The 23,475-nt window shown below is 44.3% G+C and overlaps 1 protein-coding gene across 3 annotated transcripts in view; it reads left to right on the forward strand.

The window, feature by feature from the left end:
* The window catches only part of HS3ST1 (heparan sulfate-glucosamine 3-sulfotransferase 1), a 30,370-nt gene that overhangs the window by 1,366 nt on the left and 5,529 nt on the right, over positions 1-23,475 (forward strand). The window contains exon 1 of one of the 3 annotated variants that reach the window (XM_029235910.1): positions 21,877-22,084. The exons of the other annotated variants lie outside the window; for them this stretch is intronic. The gene's annotated coding sequence lies outside the window, so the exon portion shown is untranslated. Of the gene's footprint in view, positions 1-21,876; positions 22,085-23,475 lie in introns of those variants that run through there. 3 annotated transcript variants of the gene reach the window in all.

The raw sequence follows: 23,475 nt of genomic DNA on the forward strand, positions 1-23,475 counted from the left end.
TCCCCACAGCGTTGTCCGCCGGCTATTTTTATCCACTACTTGTACAGAGATGCTTTTGAGGGGATTCTAGGGAGGCGACTCCAAATCTACTGCCTTCTCGCTGCGCTCCCCGAAGCGGTGCCCTGCTAGCAGGGAGCAGCCAAGGGATGAGGATGGAGTGCGCCCACTTCTCCTTCTGCAGCCTGAGCTCTCGAAGCCCCGGCACCACCGGCTCGGCTGCTCCGCCCGCCGCTTGCTGCGGGAGCCGATCCCCGGAGAGTTCCTTAGGGCCCGGGCGCAGGTGCTTGACCGACTTTAGTGGCCACAGCCCTTTTACACGCAGGATCCTTTGGGTCCTACACGGGCGTTCTCGCCTTGCCTCAAAATCTTACCTTATTTTGTTGAAATGTAATTACCAACTTCCACTCAAGTGTTAATTTCAGGAATTTCATGTTTAAAAAAAAGGAAGGGGAGATAACCCAACTTCTGCCTCTCTGCATTTCTAAATGGGTTTCTAAAACCCAACACCCCTCCTTTGGCGTTCGGAATTACTGTTGCCTTTTGCTTTCTCAGTAACGATTGGGTGCGATTCGAATAAGCGTGACCCAGTGAAATCTCAGGAGATGGACGCTTCTGCTACAAATCCCCGCGTTACTCTTTGTGTTTCCAGTGCTTAGATTTTTTTTTTTCCCTCCCATAGGATTGCACAAATAACATTGAAATGGTCCATTGTGTTACATAAGGTTTCTCCAGCGCTAGGCAGGGAAAGATCAGCTTCTCAAGGAGCTTTTCAGGGCTTCAGTGGGTCCTTTCTAACTCTTTCAGCCGAGTTTGACTGGGATCAGCAACTTCGTGACTAAGCACTCTTAAGTCGAAGCAGTTAATTACGGAGGTAACATCCAGTGAAGATTCCTTATGGAGGCATCTTGAGCGGTGTTTCCGGGCTAGAGATCCAGGCTGAAGCTGCGGGCTGTTCAGGGCACCGTAGCTTTAAGATGGGAAATTCTTTGCTTGGGAAACTGGTGAGAAAGTGCTACCTTGAACTTGCAAAGGGCATCAGGAAAAACCCATGGTTCTCAGCTGTGTTGTGGTGTGCTTTGTGTGAAATTTCAAGTCCTCCACTTTGTAGATTTTCAGGAACCCTTGGACTCCACAATATAATTGGGGATGCACTTTTGTTGTGAAAAGAAGAAATCCTCTTACTGGAAAAGTCTGGAGTGCTCCTTGAAGGGAAACACAAAGTGGAAGCTTTTCTTATCTTGAACTAAAATTTGATGGCGAATAGAAAGGGGCTAGGGAGGTGGACTGGCTGATGTAAAATTGCTTGATGGATAAACAGTGACTTTCCCAGAACAGGGCATCTACCCAGGGTGGCCCATACCCACAGGGAGTACAGAGTCATTTTCTCTCTATTGAGGCCAGTTTGGAGAGAGGGACAGTAAAAGGTAGTGATGTCCTGATGGAACTGAGCCTGTATTCAGGGTCACAGCTGAGAATCCACGTTCCAGGGCATGCTTCTAAGCCAGGGTCCTTGTGTGAGAGACAGTCTTGGAGGAGTAAAGGCCTGTGTAAAGGAGTAAAGGCAACTTTGGGGAGTAGCAACTTTCTAACTGCTCTGTGGGAAATGCAGTAACTTTCCAGCTGGTGTTGGAAAAGATCTGGGTTTTTCCCCATCACTTTGATGTAAGTATCTTCCTTCAACCTCACTAATGACCCAGTGCTTCTTAGCAAGGCCAACATTTTCCAGTGGGGAATGGCAAGAGTGCTAGCTGAATTTGGAGCCAGCTTCTTGCCCCAGGACCCTAAGCAAATTATTTTTTAATCTCTGAGCCTCAGATTTTACCTCTGCAAAATAGAGACTGAAAGATTAAAAGTGAGAAATGTATGTGAAGAGCATTTGGGCAGTTCTCAAACACTGGTGAAAAATGTACAAGGTTACTTAATATGCTTTTCCTGCCAATTTCATTTGGTCTATTTTAATGCTAAATTTTATTATAGTTTGTGAATGTCTGTGTGAATTACATATGCTAAACTTTAAATGAGGGAGAGGATTCCATATAATGGACCAGAATCTCCTTGTGATTATGCCACCTGAAATTCACCAGCATCAGGGCTCCTGGCTTTTGAGAACTATTAGTTTCTTGTTTGTAGAACCAGAGTTAAATTTCTGAGTGTTCTTTGGTTATTTTAGCTTAATGCATTTCCTATGTCTTCAGGAAATATATCTTTCAGGAAGGGCCCTTATATTGATTAACCAAAACAGGAGGAACTTGCAGATGAGTGTATCAGTTTCAGGAGATGACCTGGGTTTCCCTTGTCTACCTCTGTCATCAACATAAAGTGTTTCTCTATTGCATTTTGGTGTTCAAAAGTTGTCCCCAGGACCTAGCTAAGTGGCTAATACATGCTCGATAAGGTTTTTGTTGTTTTTTTTTTTTTTTTTTTTTTTGCGGTACGCGGGCCTCTCACTGTTGTGGCCTCTCCCGTTGTGGAGCAGAGGCTCCGGATGCACGGGCTCAGCGGCCATGGCTCACGGGCCCAGACGCTCCACGGCATGGGGGATCTTCCCAGACCGGGGCACGAACCCGTGTCCCCTGCATCGGCAGGCGGACTCTCAACCACTGCGCCACCAGGGAAGCCCTGGATAAGTATTTTTGAAGTGAGTGAATGAACGATTGAACTGAATCTTCACAAGCAACCCCATGCTGTACACAGGCAGATGGCATCATTTCTGTTTTAAAGACTTGGGATCTGCTGATTAGAAAAGTTAATTAATTTTCTGAGGGTACAGAGGATTCCAGATTGGAGTTCAGGTCTGTCTGTTCTCATTCCATTCCTCTGTACTGCCTGTGTTGCCCTCCCTCTCCCATCACCACTTAAAATCTCCTCCTAATCCATAGTGGACTTCTGCATTTTGGAAGGTTCCCAGCAACCAAACACCCTTCTTATTCGGGGGGTACCACCCTCCCCTCATGGAGGGACTTTTCCATGGTAGGGTGGGGCTCTTTCTCTGTGTCCACATCTCCGGGCCTTGAACTGGGGCTCAGCTGGATGATCCCACCTGAGACTTGGAATCTCGAGGGACTAACTAAGGGACAAAGGGACAATTGAGCATTTATTTATGACCATGGGTCACGAATCAAGTGGTGTCAGCAGCAGCCTCCATGTCACAGGATGTCCCAGGGATGCCATTCCTATGTCATTATCCTGACGGGCCCTGGTGCCAGGTTCCCTCCATTCCTTTTCATTTCCAAGCCTGGCTTTTCAGCTTCTCATTAATCCCTAGAGGTAACTCACAGTCTTCAGGGAAATTCTTTCTCTGTTTGATTTAGCCAGAGTTGTAACCAGCTGATGCACAGCCGTTCACAGTTTGTCTTCAGGCCTGCCTCTGGCATGAAGCATTCTCAGCTTCCTCTACCCACAGGGAATTCAGCTCATAGCTTTTTCAGGCCGTTAGAATAATATTTACTGGACCATAGTTTGTCAGTTGTTATGTGATACCACCAGAGTTCTAGAAAAATGAATATATTATTCTTCCAAGAAATAGCGTAAACATAACGGAAATAGATCCCAGGGGACATCTTTTCTTTTCTTTCTTTCTTTTTTTTTTTTTTCATGTTACATGCTTTTTGGTAACTTTCCAGCAGGGGTCGCTCACTCAAATGCCTTCAGCAGCCAGGCAAGGAATAGCCTGAGCAAAACAGGCCTGGGAACAATCAGGGTAAGGGGGGTGGGGGGCTGCAGCTCTGACCCAGCACACAAGTTGGGACCTCAGGCCCTGTCTTGCCACATCTGTTTTTTTTTTTTTTTTTTTCCAAGATAGGCTGCAAGTTCACAATTTTATGTAGAATCTAATGACTTTTAAGTACCAGCCGCTAATTCAAAGCAATTCTACAGGTAGGCCTCCTCATCTATATCCCACAGGCCTCCAATTTATGGCCTCTGGATTCTGGGAATAGAAAAGAAATTGGTTGGAATATGAGGCTAAGTAAAATCAGTTCTTGGGAGTATTGAGGCAAGGGTATGTTGGGAGTGTAGTGTAGACAGTGCTCCAGTGAGTTAAATTTCATGTCTACAGAATTTGTGTTTGCGGTATTCCTTTTCCTTGTCCTGTAAGCAGTTACACCAATTGCATTTATCCCTTTAACATATGTTTATTGAGTTCCAGTCATGTACCAAGAGTTGTTCTTCTCATTGGTGACACAGTAGGGAATAAAACAGAGGGAAAGCCTTGCCCTTCTGCTTGTCTTCTAGTGGAAGAGACAGGTAAAAGCAAGATGGGTAAGGACAATCTATCCTAGATTAGACCGAGATGTGTTAAGAATAAAAATAAATCAGAGGAAGTATCAGGGTGCTGGGGTAAAACCTGCGGCAGGCGGGGCAGGAATCTCCAAGTTCAGTCTCTGACTCAGCATAACCAAAGTCAAGTTTCACTGTCAGAAATAAAAGGTTTTGGGGTGTGGGAATTTGGACCCTGGATTATATTCTGGGAGTGACTATTGTGGGTAAACCCCTAATAACAGACTGTTATCTTAATTTTAATGAAATCAACTATTGAGCCCATTCATTGAGTGTCTAGCAGGTGCCAGGCGCTGGATTAGGTGCTAGAATCCACTAACAGACAAAACCAATCAAGGGACAGTCCTCAAGGAAATTGTAGACCAGCATGGAAGACATGAATAAATGATAGCAAAAGAGTAGATGGCGAAAGTGAGCAAGGAAGGTGGAAAGGGTGTCATAACTATTGAGTTTTGACATTCGGAATGCTGGCATTCAGCATCTTTTTAATGGAGCATCTGATATGTGTCAGGAACAGTTTAGGTCTGTGCTTCTCAACCTATTTGAATCCTGGACCCCATCATCAGTGAAGATTTTTTTAAAGCTTTTTTTACTTGGCCATGACATTTTGTGTGATTACCAAATTTCATTTTGTGTCAAGAAAACAAAGTATTTAAAAAATCTGTTCTAAGTGTGAAATGTACTTATGATTTTTGAAACTCTAGTACACCCTCTCCCCAGTCGGCCCAGCCATTGACAGTGACTGTTGTTGCCAGGGAAGTTGTGCAGAAAATTAAAGAAAATAGTTCTTGTTCTTGAGGAACTTACAGTTTAGTATGGTAGTCAGATAAATTAGCAATTTTTTTTTTTTTGCATATGAGCTGAGAAATGCATCCTGTTTGAGCCTTTGCCTGTGTCATCAGGTAAGCCTGTCCTTGAGAACACCTTCTTTACAATCACCCTATTTATTTCTCTCATTGCAGTACTTGCTCCCACAGCATGGTTTTGTAGCCATAATGTTTATCTGGAGTCCTCTCATTACTTCATTGGTTCACTTGCTCACTATCTCTCACGCCCCCATCAGAATATGCACCCTGTGTGAGCAGGCATCTGGAGGTGCAGGCTTGTTTCTCCCACCAGCTTCCAGAACAGTGTGTCTGGTTCCAAGTAGTTGCTCAGAAAAGAAACAAGAGGCAACATTTCTGCCTGGGGGAATTAGGAAAGGCTTCATGGGGGAAAGAGAAAGGCTTGCAGAGAAAAGCCAAAGAATGATGATGATACAAGATAATCAAAATATGGCCCCAAGCCCTAGGTGCGATCTCATTTGTCGGTTTTAGGGATTCCTAGTGTGGTCAGCCCAGGTGAAGAGCTGACATGCTAAATACAAACCCTTCCCTGATTAGATCCTGGCAGCTCCAAAGCACTCTGGCATGAAAAGAATGAAAATGATTAAAAAAGACTGAAAAAAATGGAAAAAGAGAGAAAAGAGTGAAAATGATAACTCTTTACTTCCATCTAGTATGTTAATACCCACTGTCTCCTTTTTCTTCTGTACCCAGTCCTTCAAGGCAGACAGGGAGCTCTTAGCATCTTCATTTTGTATTTAAGGAAACCAAGGTCCAGGAGTGAAGCGACTTTTCTTAGATCCTCAGAACGAAGGCAGCAGACCCTGGATCCAGGGCTGTGCTTCTCCGCCTGCAGTGAGCAGATCGCTCAAGGTGGAGACTGGTTAAATCCCTGGAGGACTGAGTTTTCTATAAGCGAAGAAATATATTTAGATTTCAAACATTCACGTCTCCTTTGATTCGTTAAGAACTTCCATTTCAGCACTTTCTGAGATGTGTTTTGTGTCTTGTTGAATTTCCCCTAGAATTCTGCAGATTAGGTACACCCTGCAATAGGGTTGCTTTATGTAAATGTCTTCACTCTTTAGTTTAGGAGAGTAAATCAGAGTCCTGCATCAGCAGTTAAAATACAGTGGGAGAAAGGTGATTGCAGATGCAGCTGAAATAGAAAGGCATGCTCTTTTAGCTGTGCTCAGAAAAATACATACTCAAGTGGCATGGAGTGAAAGCAGGCTGGCACTGTCTCTGGAAAACTCACTTACACTTGATGTAAATTACGTCTTCAACCAGATTTTTCCCAGTGTCCGGGACAGGAAGGACAGAAAAGGTGTCAATTACAGATTTCTGGGATTAGATTTCGGAGTTATTCTCGAGGTGGAAACAGCATGGCTTTTGAAGTCATGTCTGTTGGCATTTCTGATTCCCCTCCTTACTGATTGTATCACCCTGAGAAAAAGACAGTTTTTCTGGGTCTCAGATTTTTCAACATTCTAATGAGGATTAAAAGAGATTGCCCATATCAAATGCCTAGTGTAATGCTCAAGAAAACTTATATTCATCTTATGCAGAGTTGCCCGATTTAACAAATAAAAATACAGGACACACAGTTAAATTTTAATTTCAGATAAATAGCATATACTGTTTTAGTATAGGTATATCCCAGATACTCAATATTAAGACATGATTGATTGTTTTTTCTGAAATTTAAATTTAACCGGAAGTCCTATATTTTATTATCTCTATTCTTGCAGTGAGAGTTCTGGGTGATGCCTTTGGTGAAAGTTCCAGAGCTGTAGGCAGTTACAGAGGGGAGAATACAGTAATTTGGAGGTGAAATGACTTAGCCAGGGTTCCAAGGAGAGCAGGAAGGGCTGTTTTCTCTGATGAGCTTAGCAACAGATTAAACCAAGGCAAGCTTACTTGTTTGCTAAAAGAAGCAGAAGAATTGTGGAAAAGTCAGATCTCTGAGTGCATTTAATAAGTTAGTCAGATATCTCCCATGCATGCACTAGATTATTCCCAATACCCTTTGGGAAGAAGGTATTTTAATCCCGTGAGGCTACCAGGGGAGCATTCAGTCCGCTAACGTAGCACATGATTCAACAATATTGCTCCGAGCTCATTTACTGCACAGGGCTGGAGTTGGAACTACGAGGCACACACAAGGGTTCCACTGAGTACACTGAAGGAATACTTTGTGCTTTGAAAACTCACACCTGCAATGTCTCCCTCGGCTGATGAATCCAAAGCTCATAAAACAGTGAGAGGGCCTTTCAGACCCGCTCCTCCCAAGTAGATGAACTCAGGTTATGAATTGAGTCTGAGATCTCCCCAGGACTGCTAGAATATGTTGTTCTGAGGATGGCCATGAAAATGTGTTTCCATTTCAAGTAATAACCTGCTGGGGAATTCAATAAGCAAGACTTTGGCTGCCAGTAGACTTTTCCCAAGCAGAATTTAATGCTTTCTTCTATAGTGAGATACTGCTCGTGCCAAAATAATCAGTTTCTGTTGCAGCTTATATTACTAACTCCTCATTTAACCTGAGCTGCTTACTAGCATTATGTTTATATGGAATATGGACCAGAAAGAAGGCAAAGGGGCATGGTGGTGAGGATGCAGCCTTAATCAGCCAGAGAGATCTGGTTAGATCTACTTTGCTACTTCTCGGCCATGCAGTAGGAGGTGTTACTTCCCCTCCCTAAGCCTCAGTCTCCACATCTTCAAATTGGGCACAATTAAAATTATAGCAGAGGATTGCTTAGTGCGCATTAAACCAAATAAGCAATGTCAAGCTTTTACATGGTGCCTGGCTCATAGTCAGCTTTTAAAAAAATGTTATTAATAAGATGACAAAAGAAAGCAGTGTAGACCTTGAGATTGCAAACTCAATGTCATGTCACAGAGACCATGGACTGAATCTCATGCATCATACTCATGGGAGACTCTCTGAGTCTTTTGCCGTTTGTTTCTTTAGTCTTTATTTATATAATCCGTACAGATCTTATTATTTCATTTTCTGGGCCAATAGCTTAGAAGCAGTAATGTAGAAAAGGTTTTACTGTTAGGGGAAGACACAAAGTACAGAGAGTGAAAGGGAGGGAGGAAGAGGGAGGGAAGAGAAGAGAAGGGAGAGAAGCAGGGCAGAAAAGGAATGTAAGAAGACAGAGGATTTGAAGCCCAGGGAAGTGCAGTGACATCTTGTAACAATAAGTCCCTGGTTAAATCCCATCCCGATGTAGTCATTTAAGTAAATGCCACTCCCTCTCCCTCTCCCAAGTCTTCTCAGTACCCCAACTTAATACTTATGACCTTGAGGGAAGGACTGCAAGAACTGTAATGGTGAAACTGGAAAGAGTGTGGAACGTGATGGAAATAGAGAAACTGGAACCTTTCCCCCTGCTCTGTAACAGCATAAAGTCCTAGATGACAACTGAACACAAGGGAACCCAGTGACATTGTGTGGAGGACACAGCCACCATGCCCATCTTGGTCCTCCTCTTGCTGCGAGGGGTGGGTCTGTTGTTTTGGGTTTAGTTTTACATTTCCCTTCATTAAACATGGACTCTTATTAGAGAGAGTTTCAGTGTGGCATCTCTCCTGCCCCTATTTCTCCCTGTGAAATGGTTCCCTCCCTTCTGATCTTTAAGCACTTTCCACACCACACATCAGAGGAACTGACCTTTTCTGGGGGGACAGGTCGGTCCTCCTCAGTTTTTCAGCAAGCTGGGAGCATCCTCGGGGCCAGAGCACTCTGGAGGTCACGAAAAAGAACTGTCCCTGCTCCAAAAGGTAGTGTATTATCTGAGGTGTTTGACATTGGGAAAAATGATTTTGTTTTTCCCAACCTTGGTTGCCTTGTTAAATGGAATTACACTTCATGGACCTTTTGCTGCTAGAATCACATTTAATAACATATGTGAAACATTGATTTGAGAGTCTGGACCAAGGAAGTGTGTATAATGCCACACTTAGTAGTGATCATTAGCTTTTCTTGCTGGTAAGCCTGATTTTGTGTGAAAAGCAGATCAAGAATGTTATTAAGACTCTAGCTGTGTATTGCCTTCCAGTTCACCTCCCACTTCCGCTGATCTCTGTCTAGGTGGTGAGAAGCCCATGGTGGCCCCAGCAGCCTCCCTCATCCCTTTGCTCTAACATAGGAAGGGAGCAAGTTTGGGAACTCTTTTAATTGGGGCAGGAAACTTTTCTCAAAAGCCTGCAGGAGATTCCCCGTAGGTCCCATTAGCCAAAAATTTGCCCACAGGCTAGAACTACAGAAGGAGAAACTAAGGCACAGACATTTGAAACTGTGGAAGAGGCCAATTAATCGAATATGGTCATCCCGAATTGATCCCTCTTGCCTTTGAGCAACTATTACATTTATGTTTGTATCTTGCAATTGGCAATGGATCCTGCTCTGCTTCATAACATCTTTTATTTCTGTCTTCAGCTGAAATACAAATCTTGTATTCTCCTGGTTATGCTTTTCTTTCCCTCCCCAGCTCCATAACTTTTACAACCATTTGCATCTGCAGTATTTCTCTATGTTAATTTCTCCAGCCCTGACCCGAACAATCCTTACAAAACACAACTATAATCAGGTCCCTGCCCTGTCCCTTGATGAAGAATGTCCCATGGATCCCCGTGATTTACAGTATTAGTGTTTGAGTGCAGGACACTTAAACATAGATGAGATCTCGGCTCAGCCATGTTGCTACATCACAGTATCCCTTTGGGCAAGGTAATCGTCTCTCTAAACCTCACATACTCTGTGATTTTTAATTATGGATTTTTTCATACACTTATTTAATGTTTAATCTGTTCCCGTAGATTAAATCTTAGGAGGATGGAGGCTACAACCCTGGATCAATTCTGAACCAATGCCTGGTAGGCAGTTGGCACCCAGGAAATAACTGTTGAAAAAACCTAAGAACCCAATATATTCTGTTTTTAATTCTGATTTGTCAGGATTAAATGTGGTGGTGCATAGGGAACATTTAAAGCTCAGAGTGGGTGCTCAAAACCTAGTTTTTCTTTTGCTGTTTTGTTTTTTTTGAAAATATAATTATAAGTAATGATGCAATTCAAATCCTGCAGCATGGCATTCACATTCTAGTCTTTCAAGCCTCGTCCCTCACCATCCTCTGTTCTGACACACACCTTGTGTTCTGACCACAGGACTGCCCATTGTTTCCCCAGATAAATCAGGAATGTGGACATTCCACCCTTTGCCCATGCTGTTCCCTCTGACAGCCTCCCCCCCCTTTTTTAAAAGTAATCAATTTATTTATTTATTTTTGGCTGTGTTGGGTCTTCGTTGCTGCGCACGTTGCTGTTGCTTTTTGGGCTTTCTCTAGTTGTGGCGAGCGGGGGCTACTCTTGGTTGCGGTGCACGGGCTTCTCTTTGCCGTGGCTTCTTTTGTTGCGGAGCATGATCTCTAGGCACGTGGGCTTTAGTAGTTGTGGCACATGGGCTCAGTAGTTGTGGCTTGTGGGCTCTAGAGCGCAGGCTTAGTAGTAGTGGCACATGGGCTTAGTTGCTCCGTGGCAGGTGGGATCTTCCCGGACCGGGGCTCGAACCCATGTCCCCTGCATTGGCAGGCGGATTCTTAACCACCGTGCCAGCAGGGAAGCGCTTCCCCCTGTCTTATTAGCTCCAGACTCTGTCCTTCCCTTAGGTCTGTCCTGGATGCTCTCCAACCACCACACCCCCCAGCTCCATCCATAATAAATAACGTGCATGTGGCAGCTGCATGTGGCAGCTCTGCGGCTCTCTCTCTTCCAGGCACAGAGTAGGGTTGCATTTTTCCTATCTGAAGATTAGATGGCCTTGTGACTTGCTGTGGGCAGTGAAAGCAAGAGGAAGTGAAGTGTCACTTCCTGGAGCTTGAAGGGCCAGCTGCGGTTCTGTGCATTTTCTCCCCACTCTGGCGTGATGGCCTGCACTGTCTTTCTAGGTCTCTGAGAGCCTCAAGGCAGAGTCCTGCCACCGACCTGAGTGGGACAAGCTGCCGAGGGAGGAGGCACTGAGATGTGGGGTCGATTCTCAGTTCTCCTGGCTCCTTCTGGTGCCGTGACGTTGCTGTGATTGCTGTGGGCTTCACCGCATCCCTCAGGAAACAGCTGCCCCCAGAGAGCAGGATAAACCACTGCTCTTAGAGTTTTGCACCCGCTCCCACCTGCTCCCTGATCTCAGTGCAGGATTGCTCAACAGAATGTACCGCTGGGAAGTGAAAGTACCGTTATCATAAACAGAAACATCAGTCTTTGAGAGAAGCCTGATGTTTTAGTTCAGATTTTTTGAGCTCACGTGGGCAGCTGTCCTTAGTGACCCACCAAGGAATGAAAGTGACCCCAGAAAATGTCCTCTGGGTAAAGTCAGTGCCACCCGGCGCTCTGTCCTTTCCCGAGCCCTCTCACTGCGGGCAGCCCTGTGTGCATAAGCCTTCCCCTAGCCTGGGAGGCCCTTGTCCCAGGGAAGGCTCTACTCTGTTTACTCTTGAAAGTGGAGCCAGCCTTGGCCTTGCTCTGATCCCAGCCACACTTCCTCCATCACACGAATTCCAGCAGATGCAGCAGAAGGGCTCGGGGTTGGCATGGAGCCATTAGTGAGGATCCTGATGACGCAAGCCACCGGGCCCTGCTGATTTAAACAATCGCATGTGTTCAGAATTGCCTTCACCTGCCGCCTTTTCTTACTTAAATAGTTCTTAACGGTCCTCTGCAAAGATGGTTCAAAGGGTAATTATCTCATAATTGTTGTCCTTTAAAAACATTAGATTGAGCCACTTGGTGCTTTTCATTCTGCTGTTTTCTTTGCCATCTATCTCTCTCTGCATAGCTCTCAATACTCAAAAATTTCCACTTTCTCTGAAGAATGCTTTTCCTTGTCAATTTTTGGAATGTTGCAATTCCTTTCTTACGACAATTATTTAGCAGCCTAGTTGTTACAAAAATCTGAATTTTAATTGCTATTATTGTCCTTTTATTTTTCTCTTCAAGCTAATTCATCATACTACTGTTGATTGAACTAATTTTATTGAACTCCTATGTATTGAGGGTCTAACCCTGTGTCAGATGGACTGAGGTGTTTTTCTGCAATATCTCATTTAATTCTTACAGCCACTCAACATGGTAGGAAGCATACCCTATCTTTGGATGGGAAATAATAAGACCCAGGGAGGCATGTAGCTTTTCCGTGATCAAATAACTAAGCCAGGATTTAAACTCCGGCAGATATCAACTCACTTGCTTTGATCTTCCCACACCGTTCTATTTATTTCTCTATTTTTCTGTTTATATACTTTACCCTGGATGTCAGTTAAAAGCGTTGAGCTTGGTTTTTGTCCTCATCAGACCTCTGAATGTTTCTTAGGTATTTTTTTCATGAAGCATGTCACAAACTTCCTCTTCCTGGCCTCCTTTAAGTTGCTAAAATAGTGTCTACCACAGAGCTTCTTCCATCTCATTGGGCTGTAAGTATATATTTCCACATCCATCTTTCCCCTTCCACAGTGGTCTCCTGGAGGCTGAGGGGGGACCTGTCTCCTTCCTGTATCCCTGGGCAATGCCCGGAAGGGACCTGCCCTCAGGAGGCCTGGTGTCTGTGTCCTGAGCAAATCACATAGACTCCTGGGTGGTGTCTGAGGGAAGAAGGAGAGTAATATGTGTAAGAAGAAATCTTCTTGAAATCTAATTTAGTGACTCACACTAAATGTCTTTCTTCCTATGACTCTAAACATTTGAAGGAGACTTGTGGAAAGCCAAACTATGAATTTCAGCACAATCTTCAAAACCTCATTTAATTTGAACACTTGTGCTTTGGCCAAGCCCCTCCTTTTCCCTGGCATGTTGGACACCAATGCTAGTTTGAGTTTGGTCCTAATCTGGAGTACAAAGCCAGGCCTGCACGTTCCTACCAGCTGATGGGGGAATGAAGGTAGTTGTCAAAGTGGGAAAGCAATGTGGCTCAATGATCAAGGGGGACACAGTCAGATTTTTTCTTTGACAACTTTGGAAACTCATTGTCATGGAAGCATCACATGGGCAGGACCTCAAGACACGTGTTAGCTTCATTAGTGCATTGATGGCCTTGAGAGGGTGTGAAAGTTGCAGGAAGTCTTGAAAACTTTGTTCATCATTGGAGCTATCTCTCTCTCTCTCTCTCTCTCTCACACACACACACACACACACACACAATTTTATGTAGCAAATTCCTTTCAGAAGGAACTGGAATGGGGAATCCCATGGATGAGCCCTACTGAAGTTCCATCAAATCTAATCAACACCAGAAAACAAAGAGCAATGTAGAAAATCACATGAAGACTCCCTCTTCCAATGCCTTTGCTTTTTCCTTCTTGTTCACTAAGAATTGGAGAAAGAAATACAGTTATTGGGACATGATAACTCATTCCCACGCCATTTTCCATCTTTGATTTTGAAACACAAAACAAGCTATTTCTAAATGTAACTCTGCTACAATTCTTCTCATCTCTTGACACATTAATAAGACCAAAATAATTTGATGTGTGATGTATGTCTTCCCATTATTCTGTTGTCTATGAATCTTTCTGCTAATAAGCAGCATATCTGTAGCCATCTCTCAGCCCTAACCTTAGTGCAGTCATCACATATTTTTCCCCCTCTCCCTCCATTTGCCTCCCAGTACACCCTGCACCCCTGCGTGTACCTGAGTTATTTGAGGGAAGGAACAGGATGCAAGCTGTATCTCCAATTCCCCAGTGCCTGATACACAGCTAGTCTATTTAGGGCTTGTCTGAATTGTGGCTATGCTGAGCAGGTTGATAATTGGGTTTTTGCACGTCCTATTATTCTTCAAAGGTTGCATCTTCATTTATTTAGGGAGAGACTGAGTGTTATGTGTGGTCAGAACCAAGAAAATGGACCCCTGTGGCAGCCCTCAGCCCTTTTCTGTTGTCTTAGGCAATTTTGCTCACTCCCAAACTTACATCCCTCTCTTACACAAGCAAAAGCCCTAGAGTCCGCTGCTTCTATCCAGCCTAGAAGGTCCTGAAGCTGACCCTTTGGAGTTGGGTGTGGGGAAGGCTTATCTCAGCACACACAACCCCTCAGCCCCTACCCCAGCCTGAAGGGCTTGGTTTAAATGTATATCTTCTTATCACTGAGAAGCCTTTTATATAATGCTATTTTTCTTCATCTTGTTTTGTTCTAGTGGTGACTAAGCATCCTTTGGAGATGGTTCTCTAATCTAGCTGATCCATCTCTTAGTCAGGTGCTACGTTCAATTAATATTTGTTGAATGAACGCTGGATACGATCTGAATAGAACCAGAGCAGCAGGTAGTTTGGGAGACCCTACCCAAGGGGACAGTCTTTCCTGCTAGAAGCTGTATTATTTTCCCTTATATCAAAAGGACTTTGGCAGTGTAGAAATTCAAGACATGTTGCTACCTTTAACCCATGAAATGTTAGACTGATGCCAAGTGACAAAGCTTTATGATTTATTTTTAACAGTAATTGTTTTGTTTGGAATTTTGGATAATAGTATCTTGCTTTGATAGTCAAGAATGTTTCTTAATTCTCTAAAGCCTTTGCGTTGTAGATAGATATAAGAGGGCGGATGTTCTTAGCATTTGTGGTCCTATTGTTTCCTTTTGTAAAAGAGGCTTAGAGTATTTCTTTGTCTTGGCCAAGGTCACACAGAAGTCAGGACAGAACTTGGGACTAGACCCCAGCTCCTGACCCCAGCTCAGCACCGTGCTCACTCTTGTGCACTGGTCCTTTCAAGCAAAGGTGACTTTGTGGAGATGCATTTTATGTGCCTGAAATGATCGGTGTTAGCAATATTGACTACCTGAATAAGACCTTTATCAGCCACCACAGTGGAAAACAGAGTTCTGCCAGGGCTGGTGATGACATTTGGTGAGGGTTTTCTATATGCCAGGCCCTCTTCTTAGCACTCACGTAGTAAATATCTCCTTTAAGCCTCATGACAATCCTACAGAATTAATACTGTAATCATCCCTACATTTCAGGTAAAAAAAAAAAAACAGATGAAGCACACAGAGAACACATAATTTGCTCTTGGTCACACAGAGGGAGTAAGGGATGGAGATGGGATTCAAACCCACACTCTTAACCACCAGCCTGCCCCCTCTGAGCTCTTGTAATTCATCTTAGGATTCCTGAATGTCTCCCTTAGATGCCAGATCATTTCAAATATGTTATTTAAGTAATAATAAATTGAAAATATTTTAAAAGAAGAAACCATATATCACTCTGCAGCAACATTCAGAAAGAATAAATGACCAGGCTGATGACTGAACTTATTGTAGAGTGTTATATTTAATCTGAAGATACTGAAATTATAACAAGAGATCACAGAGAAGCTTGTGTCAAGTGCAAGATCTTTTCGATAGATTAAATGGCATTTAAAGATTTCAAGATGACTGAGATAATAAGGTAGGTGTTTCCTGTTTAAAGTAAATTCATTATAGATAAGTTCAAGCTCAAATCAGAGGCACATGAGACACTAATTCATTTTTTAAAACCTGAAGCTTAAGAATAAACGAATATTTAACTTGAAGAGTGTTTTTAAAAAAATTTTAAGGGATGAACAGAAATCACAGCCCTATGTGTATGCGGGGGGATGGAGGAAAAAACCATGCACCACCATTGCTGTATTCAGTGCTGTTACAGGAACAGCAGCAATTTAATTCAAAAAAGGAAGAAAAAAAAACACAGACAATGTAAAATCAAAACCAGCCATGGCACCATGCTTTAATTCTGTCCATGCCTGTTTCCCCCTCAGCGACTTGCAGGCAGGGATGTCAGTCCTCACTGCACCCCCAGTGTGTTTCAAGGTCAGTACTAAGCTGTCACTTAAATGTCTGCCTTTAAATGATCATGTTAAACCAAGAACATGCATAACCAAAGCAAAGACAAAATCAAGCTCTTAGACCAAAAGATAGCAGTAGTTTCCAAGATTTTCCATTAACTTGCCCCATCTTGGAGTCTGTGAGTGGCATTGCTGGGATTCAAGCTCAGCACTTTTTGCTTTGTTCCATTGCCATGGCTCTTTTCCCTCCACTGTGTTTCCGAATCTCAAGTCGTGGCCCCTGCTGGCTCCTGCAGCCTCATATCTGTCACCCTCCCCCATAGACTGTACCTCCACAGCCAACCCCAGCACCGGCCGAGTCCTCACAACCTGCCCTGCCCTGCCCTGATTCTGCTACAAACTCCATTTGGGATGATTGTCCCTGGGGGACTGCCTGCTGAGCAGACCCCAAGCCTCCTCTCAGGTTATACCCGGCCATTGATCACCTTTTAGTAGAATGGCACCAGGCCCTCCCTGGTCTTCTACCTGTGTAGCCTCTCTCCCCTGGGCTCTGATGCAACTGTACCTGATCCTGCCCACACTGAACACGGTAATAGGTCTCCTTCCACCTGTATCTTCTACTTTACAAGGTGCTCTGAGGACGGTGACTGGGTTATTTCTGTGTCCCTGGGAACTCATTACAATCTTAGAAACATCATAGGTGCCTTGTAAAAGTTTGGGGGGGCACCTGTGGGCAAAGTATAGACCTGAGGCATCAGTCTTTGCAGACTTGCTTTCTAATCTTTTCTTTTTTTCATCTTCACCTGTCTTGGCAACTGATAGCCATCTATTACATTCATAAATAATAATAATCATGAGTTTTCACATAAATATCCATAGTTCAATCTTGAAAACTCCAAAGATCAGCCCACACGGGTCTCTTGTCCCCAACCACATCTGCCAGAGTCGGCAGCAGCTGGCTCCTTAGACAGACCACGTACACACGTGGCTGCTTGCTGCAGTCCCCACTGGCCAGCAGCCTTCCTAGGTGGATGTCACTTGCCTGATCCAGGAGACCGCTGTGTGCTACCCCTGGGAAAACTTACACAGTGGAAGCAGTCCCAAGCCGACTCTTTTTCTTTACTATTTCTTCTAAGGGCTATGTATGAGTCTGCTCAGGTAGCTATAACAAAATGCCATAGACCGGGTGGCTTAAACAACAACAAAAATGTATTTTTCCCAGCTCTCCAGTCTGGGCAGTCCGAGACCAAGATGCCAACAAATTCAGTTCCTGGTGAGAGCTCTGTCCTGGATGCAGATGGTTGCTGTCTCCCAGTGTGCTCAAGTGGCAGGCAGAATACCAATCTCTCTTCCTCTTTTCATAAGGACACTCATCCCATTGTGGGTCTTATCCTCAGGACTCCATCTAAATTTAATTACCTCCCAAAGGCCCCATCTCCAAATATCCACCGCACTGGGGATAAGGGCTTCAACCTCTGAATTTTGGAGGGAAACAAAATTCTCTCTGTACAGTCTGGCTCAAGAAATGAGACAAATCTGCCCTCTACCTTTCCCCACCCAGGGGAAGAATTTACTTTGGCTTGTATATATGTATTTTCAGCTGCAAAAGTATTCTAATGTTCCCTGTCCCAACATAAAAGAAACACAGATTCCCATGTGTTTGGGCCCTGGTGGCATGGGAATCAGGAGACCTTGCTTTCTGATTCATTTCAGCCCCTACACAGTTGACCTTGAGATTCCCGTTCTGTGCCCACCTGTTTCCCCATCAACAGGGATACAGACAGGACAAGATGACAGCGCAGGGTCTTTGGCCTCTGATGCTCTGTGTGTCTTTCCTTGCCATTTCTGGGGAAATGTATGGATTTCATAGGTGCTGGCCATCTCTGGGGTGATGATCACCGTCCACCTCAGCCAGGGAGGTTCCCACAGTCAGATGGTACCTGTTGGGAGGTTGGGACACAGCTGGAGCAGGGATCGAGCCATGCATATCCAAGTGCACTGAGGCAGCCCAGCTCCTGTCTCCTGTCTGCTAGCACGGCCCTCTTTTCCACTCAGCCGCACTGAGTAATAAGAGAGGCCCTGTCCGCCCTCCTGTCACAGAACTCTGCCTGTGCCAGTGTGTTTCTGCTTCTAATGAAGGATTTATTTAGGTCACTGCTGCCTTCTGTGCACAGCACCGCAGATTAAACATGTTGAGGAGAAGTAGCCCCTCCTCAGCCCTCCTGGGGGCCTCCCCACTGCACACATATGGCTGCCCATCACTCAGGCAGGGGGTATTCATGGAGGACCCTCTGTGTGCCCCCTCTGCAGATAGAGAGCCTGGATTGCTTCTGTGTGTCACTGTCCTTTCTTCTGTAAGCCTCTGTCTGGTTGAGTCACTGCAGTACTTTGGATCATGAACAAATGCGTTTGACTAATTATCATCCTTGATTCCCATTATACCACACAGCCTTCTTTTTTAGGGACAGAAATAGCTACCACGATTGAAGGGCTTGCCTTGGGCCAGGCAATATGGCAACTTCGTAAGCACCACACAGACTGTTCTATTTAATCCTCAAAATTGGTATATATTGGGCCAAGGCATTCAATCTAAGGCTCTGAGATTTCAATACTGTCTTGTGGATTTTAAGTTATACAGCTGAGGTTTGAGCCTGGGTTTTTGGCTCTAATCCTCTGAATTCCAACATCTCCCCTCTGCCCGCCTCCACAGATAACACCACCTCTGTGACGGGACTGATCCCTCTCTATTTTGTCTACTGCAGGTGGTTCCAAACCTGGATTTAAAAACAAACTGCCCCAACAATCATAAGAAACAAAAAACAAAGGCACATCAGCCTTCACAGCCCAAGGCCAAGGGCATCAGGATCTGAATGTGAATGAACACAGTTGTTCCAATCTCACTGAGTTCTTGCCATTCTGAGGGCTATGGGTGGGCAGACCAGTTCTCCTGGGAGCTTATTGAAACACAGACTCCCAGGCCTCTCCTCAGAACTCTTGGATCAGAATCTGCATTTTGAACTACATCTCTAGCGGATCGGTGTGCACGTATAAGTTTTCAAAGCACTGTTGCTGGTGATTGTCATGGGGCAGACAGAGCTCCTGGGGGGATGCTTTAGTCACCTCCCACTTGCAACTCCTTTCTAGATGCTTCAACCCTAATCTCTCACTAAGTTGGAAAACAACGTTGTATGGGTTGACTTCAGACTACCTATGGGACAGTTTTCCTTTATCATCCTCATAGTATCATGGAATTCTCAGAAGCTCGGCAAAACACTGTGACTGAAATCTTCTGGCCCTAAAGCCTTGCCCCACCATGCTGCCCTCCCTGGTTGGCCCAGGTCCCTCCTTCCTTCAATCCTGAAGAATTACATTCATTATGCAGGTAACCTTTTGTATATATGGAACCTCCCAGCCGTGCCATGGAAGCAACAGAGCATAGAAAGTCTGGAAGAGGGAGTGTTGGAAGAGTCCTGATCTTTTTCAAGGGGAAAACAGGGCCAATTACTCCTCCTTTTCCCAGATAGCCAATGTGACCCAGAGAAACTTATTAACATTATGTGGACTGACCTGGGGTCTTTTCTACCCTGGACTCTTTCCACCTCATCCTACCTCACAGCAATTACCATAAGTAAACCCAAACAGAAGTGAATGTCAACACTGGATGACAAGTGTCATGTGTAGGCAATTTCAAGAAAATAAATATTAATGCAAGTCTTGAGATCTCACTGTCCTTCTGTAGACTGACAGGCATGAGCTAAATCTGTTTCCTCTTTCTTGGTTTCCAAGATGATCTGCCAAGGATAGAAATTTGACAGCTCTGCCATGCACTCTTAAGTTAGCAGTGCAAAGGTAAAAGAGAAGACATTTTTTTCTCCTAAAGATGAACAAAAAATCATATACTGTTGATTGCTCAGAAGTTTGGTTGGATAATGGAAATGACAGTTCTGATCAAACTGTCTTGGCTCAGGTATCAGTGCATTCCAGAAAATTAAATCACTCAATACTCGGGGATGCTTGGAGAGAAACAATTCTTGTAGAGCAGCACAAGAGCTCTTATCCTTCCTGCTATGTTATCATCATTCTTTGGAGTAAGCTCTCCCCTCTGCCGGGAATGCACTTGCCGCTGCCCACAGAAGGCATCTCCATTCAAAGGCAAAGCAGCACAATGGGCTTTATAGATGGCCTGCGGAATTTTAGTCATCACACTTCCTGGTTCTGTGACCTTGAGAAGGTCATTTAACCTTAATAGCATGTTTCCATGTCTGCCTTGGGGAGAGAGACAGGCCATTAACATTCGTTGAATGCCCACCGAGTGCCAGGCACTGCACTATCTCTTTGGCGTGGGTAATCTTACTGAGTCACGATGGCATCCCTATGAAGTAGATTTTAGCCCATTTTGCAGAACGGCACATTGAGCCCCAGGGAGGTGAGAAACTTAGCTGAGGTCAGTTAGGTATAAGAATTCTAGCCTGGTTCTGTCCAATTACAAAAGCTTCTTTGCTTTTCTACTACTGCACACTGCCTTTTCATTGCTTAAAAAATATATAAAATAAAAGGAGACTAACCACCTCTTACTATCGTTACAAGTATTAGAGGAGATAATTTATACACGAGTGCCTACCGCCTGATACACAGTGGGCACCCAGGGAGGAATCTATTTCTTTTCAACCCTTTTGTCAGATCCCTTAGACGACTTGGGTCTCCATGTTTTGATCGTCCCTGTTATCCAAGGAGATTCTCACCTGTGCCAGCTGGGTCACCGTCTTTTGTTGAGAGGCTGGGAAGTTTTTCCTGCAGACACAGGGACCGCAGGCGTCACTGTTCCCGATGCACTGAATTTCCCTCCTGTTAAATATTCTAGTTATTTCATTTTATCCACGAATATACTCCAGTGGTGGGACTGAGAGCAAATATATTGTATTAGTTACATTGGAAATCTGGGTCATGATGTGAATTATGTAGTAAGAAGACTTAAGGAGAAAATTAAAATATTTTTGAAGGGTGATTTCACTGCTTCCCCTCCTTTTGTAATGAAAATATGTTTTAGACTCTCAGTGATCTTGTCCAATCGCCATGAGAAAGTTTGAGTCCCCCTCTTAACATCTGGTTTCTGCTTGACCCTCTAGGGAGGGAAAACTCACTACTTTTTGACACAGACATTTTCATAAAGGGACAGACTGTTAAGTTTCTCTTTCTGCTGAATTAAAAGCCTTTCTCAGTGCCTTCAATCATTTGCCTGACTTTCCACAACATTCAATGTATTCATTCAGCAAATAGCACCTCTAGTACCCAATGTGTACTAGCAATCATGCCAGCCCCAGAGGATGCAGCAAAGAGAGACAGGACATCGATAAGGAAGCTCTGAATTAACATTGTTGGGTGGAGAGGCAGGCAGTAAACAAGCAAACAATTTTGGATAGTGTATGAGGAATATAAAACAAGATGATGTCAAAGAAAGTGATTAAAGGAGAGTGGGGGCGCTGACATTGCGGGAAAGCCAACATTTGAAATAAAATCTGAATGACAAGAGAGAGCCAGCCTCGCAAAGCCTGGGGCTAGCATCCTGGAAAGAGGGAGTATTAAATGCCAAGGCTCAGAGCTGGTGTGAGCTTGGTGTGTTCAAATGAACAGAAAAACCAGGGCTTGGCTTAAAGGAGGCGGGAGGGGCAGGCAGGTCCCATCCTAGGTTCCTTCCTGACCTGAAGAGGAGTTTCGATTTAATTTTCTTTTTTTACTTTTCTTTTTTTTTTTTTTTTTTTGCGGTACGCGGGCTTCTCACTGTTGTGGCCTCTCCCGTTGCGGAGCACAGGCTCCGGACACAAAGGCTCAGCGGCCATGGCTCACGGGCCCAGCCGCTCCGCGGCATGTGGGATCTTCCCGGACTGGGGCACGAACCCGCGTCCCCTGCATCGGCAGGCAGACTCTCAACCACTGCGCCACCAGGGGAGCCCTCGATTTAATTTTTAATGCAAGGAAATCTCCATCTGGAAAATCCTGTGTCCTCTCCCATGTGTTCCCAATGCCTGGTGTATGGTCAGCATCTTCATGGTGGGGCCCAAGGACGCCTAGTGCTGCTGATGGGAAAGACTCTTGTCTTTGGAATTCTTGAAACTCCGGGCTTGGTTTATCACTGCAGGATGAAGCAAACAGCCTCCCGGATAAAAGTGAGTGAACAGGGAGTGGGCTGGATCTCTTTTGGGGACCTTTTAAGCCATCTACAAAGGGAAGGATGGGGTTCATTTTATGCTCATTCTAGCAAGACTGGGCCATTCCAAGGAATCCTGTTCTTCATCAAAGAATCAGTGGCTGGCATGATGGTTCAACAAGACCAAAGACAAACCAAGGAGCCCAGTAACTACTTATACACTAACTCTGGGTGTTGCCACCTAGTGTAAGGGGTGGTGAGGTTCCTGGCTTTGCCTGCTCAGACAGTTTGAGTCCTAGTACTGCCTCTAACTTTCTAGACAAACCACTCTGTTTCTCTGAGCCTCACTTTCTTATAATGATATCAGTTCTATTGAGAATGCAGTGAGCATCACAGGGGTCCTGTGTGCAAAGTTGCCAGCCTAGTGTCCGCTTAGTAGCGAGGGCAGATGGCAGCTGCCATCATTGCTTTTGTGAGGAATGTGGCTCGGGTTCCAGGTTCTGTTAAACAGTCTTTGTCTGTGCCTGTGCCAGCTCAGGGCTCCAGACTTTCAGAAGATTCCTTTGATAGTACCTAGTTTACTTCCGGAAGGAGAATAATCAACTTATCTTTGTGCTGCTTGCAAGTTCAAACTTGCCTTCCTGGTCCTTTTCCTGTTTGGGAAGCTCCTAATTTGTGAATGGGGTAGAGTATCTTACTTATTAAGAAAGCACTTTCCACAATTAAAGGGATTTCCGAGTAAGAACTGCAACACTGCTCAGTGTTCTAATATCTCTCTGCTGTCCACCTCAGTTGCCAGTAGCCACATGTGGCCTTGAGATGTCCTGTAAGAGTAAATGTATACACACTGGATTTTGAAAACAAAAAAAATGCGAAATATCTCCTTAATTTTATATAGTGATTATGTGTTGGAGTGATAACATTTTGGAAATACTGGCTTACATAAAAGATGCCTTTTTAAAAAGGGGCTCCTGGAAAATGTACAAGTGCGTATGTGGGTCATTTTAACACCTATAATAAAAGTAACAATAAGACATGATCTGTCTTAGGGCAAGATATGACTAAGTGTCAGGGACATAAATATCACCTTTGAGGGGAGTTGCTGTTACTTTCCTGAGCATCTGTAGATCGCCTAAGGAGATTTGAGTTTTTTCTCCGAATGTAGTAAAACTCTGTGTTACACTTTTTATTTACACAACTCATCTGCTGCATAACTCCTATGGGGAAGGCATCGTGGTTGGCATAATGGAGGGGAGAAAGTATTGGTGAAAGTCGGGAATTCATCTCACAGCTTAGCTAAAATGTTAGCTATGTAGCATGAATTCAATAAATATTTATTTGATAATTGGGAAAAAAAGTGCATATGTGCTTCACATTACATTTCTATAGGACAGTGCTGATAACCCATCT

Source organism: Monodon monoceros, unplaced genomic scaffold (genome assembly GCF_005190385.1).
Source record: "Monodon monoceros isolate NGI ecotype Baffin Bay Population unplaced genomic scaffold, NGI_Narwhal_1 Super_Scaffold_20, whole genome shotgun sequence".
In the NCBI taxonomy this organism is placed as follows: Eukaryota; Metazoa; Chordata; class Mammalia; order Artiodactyla; family Monodontidae; genus Monodon; species Monodon monoceros.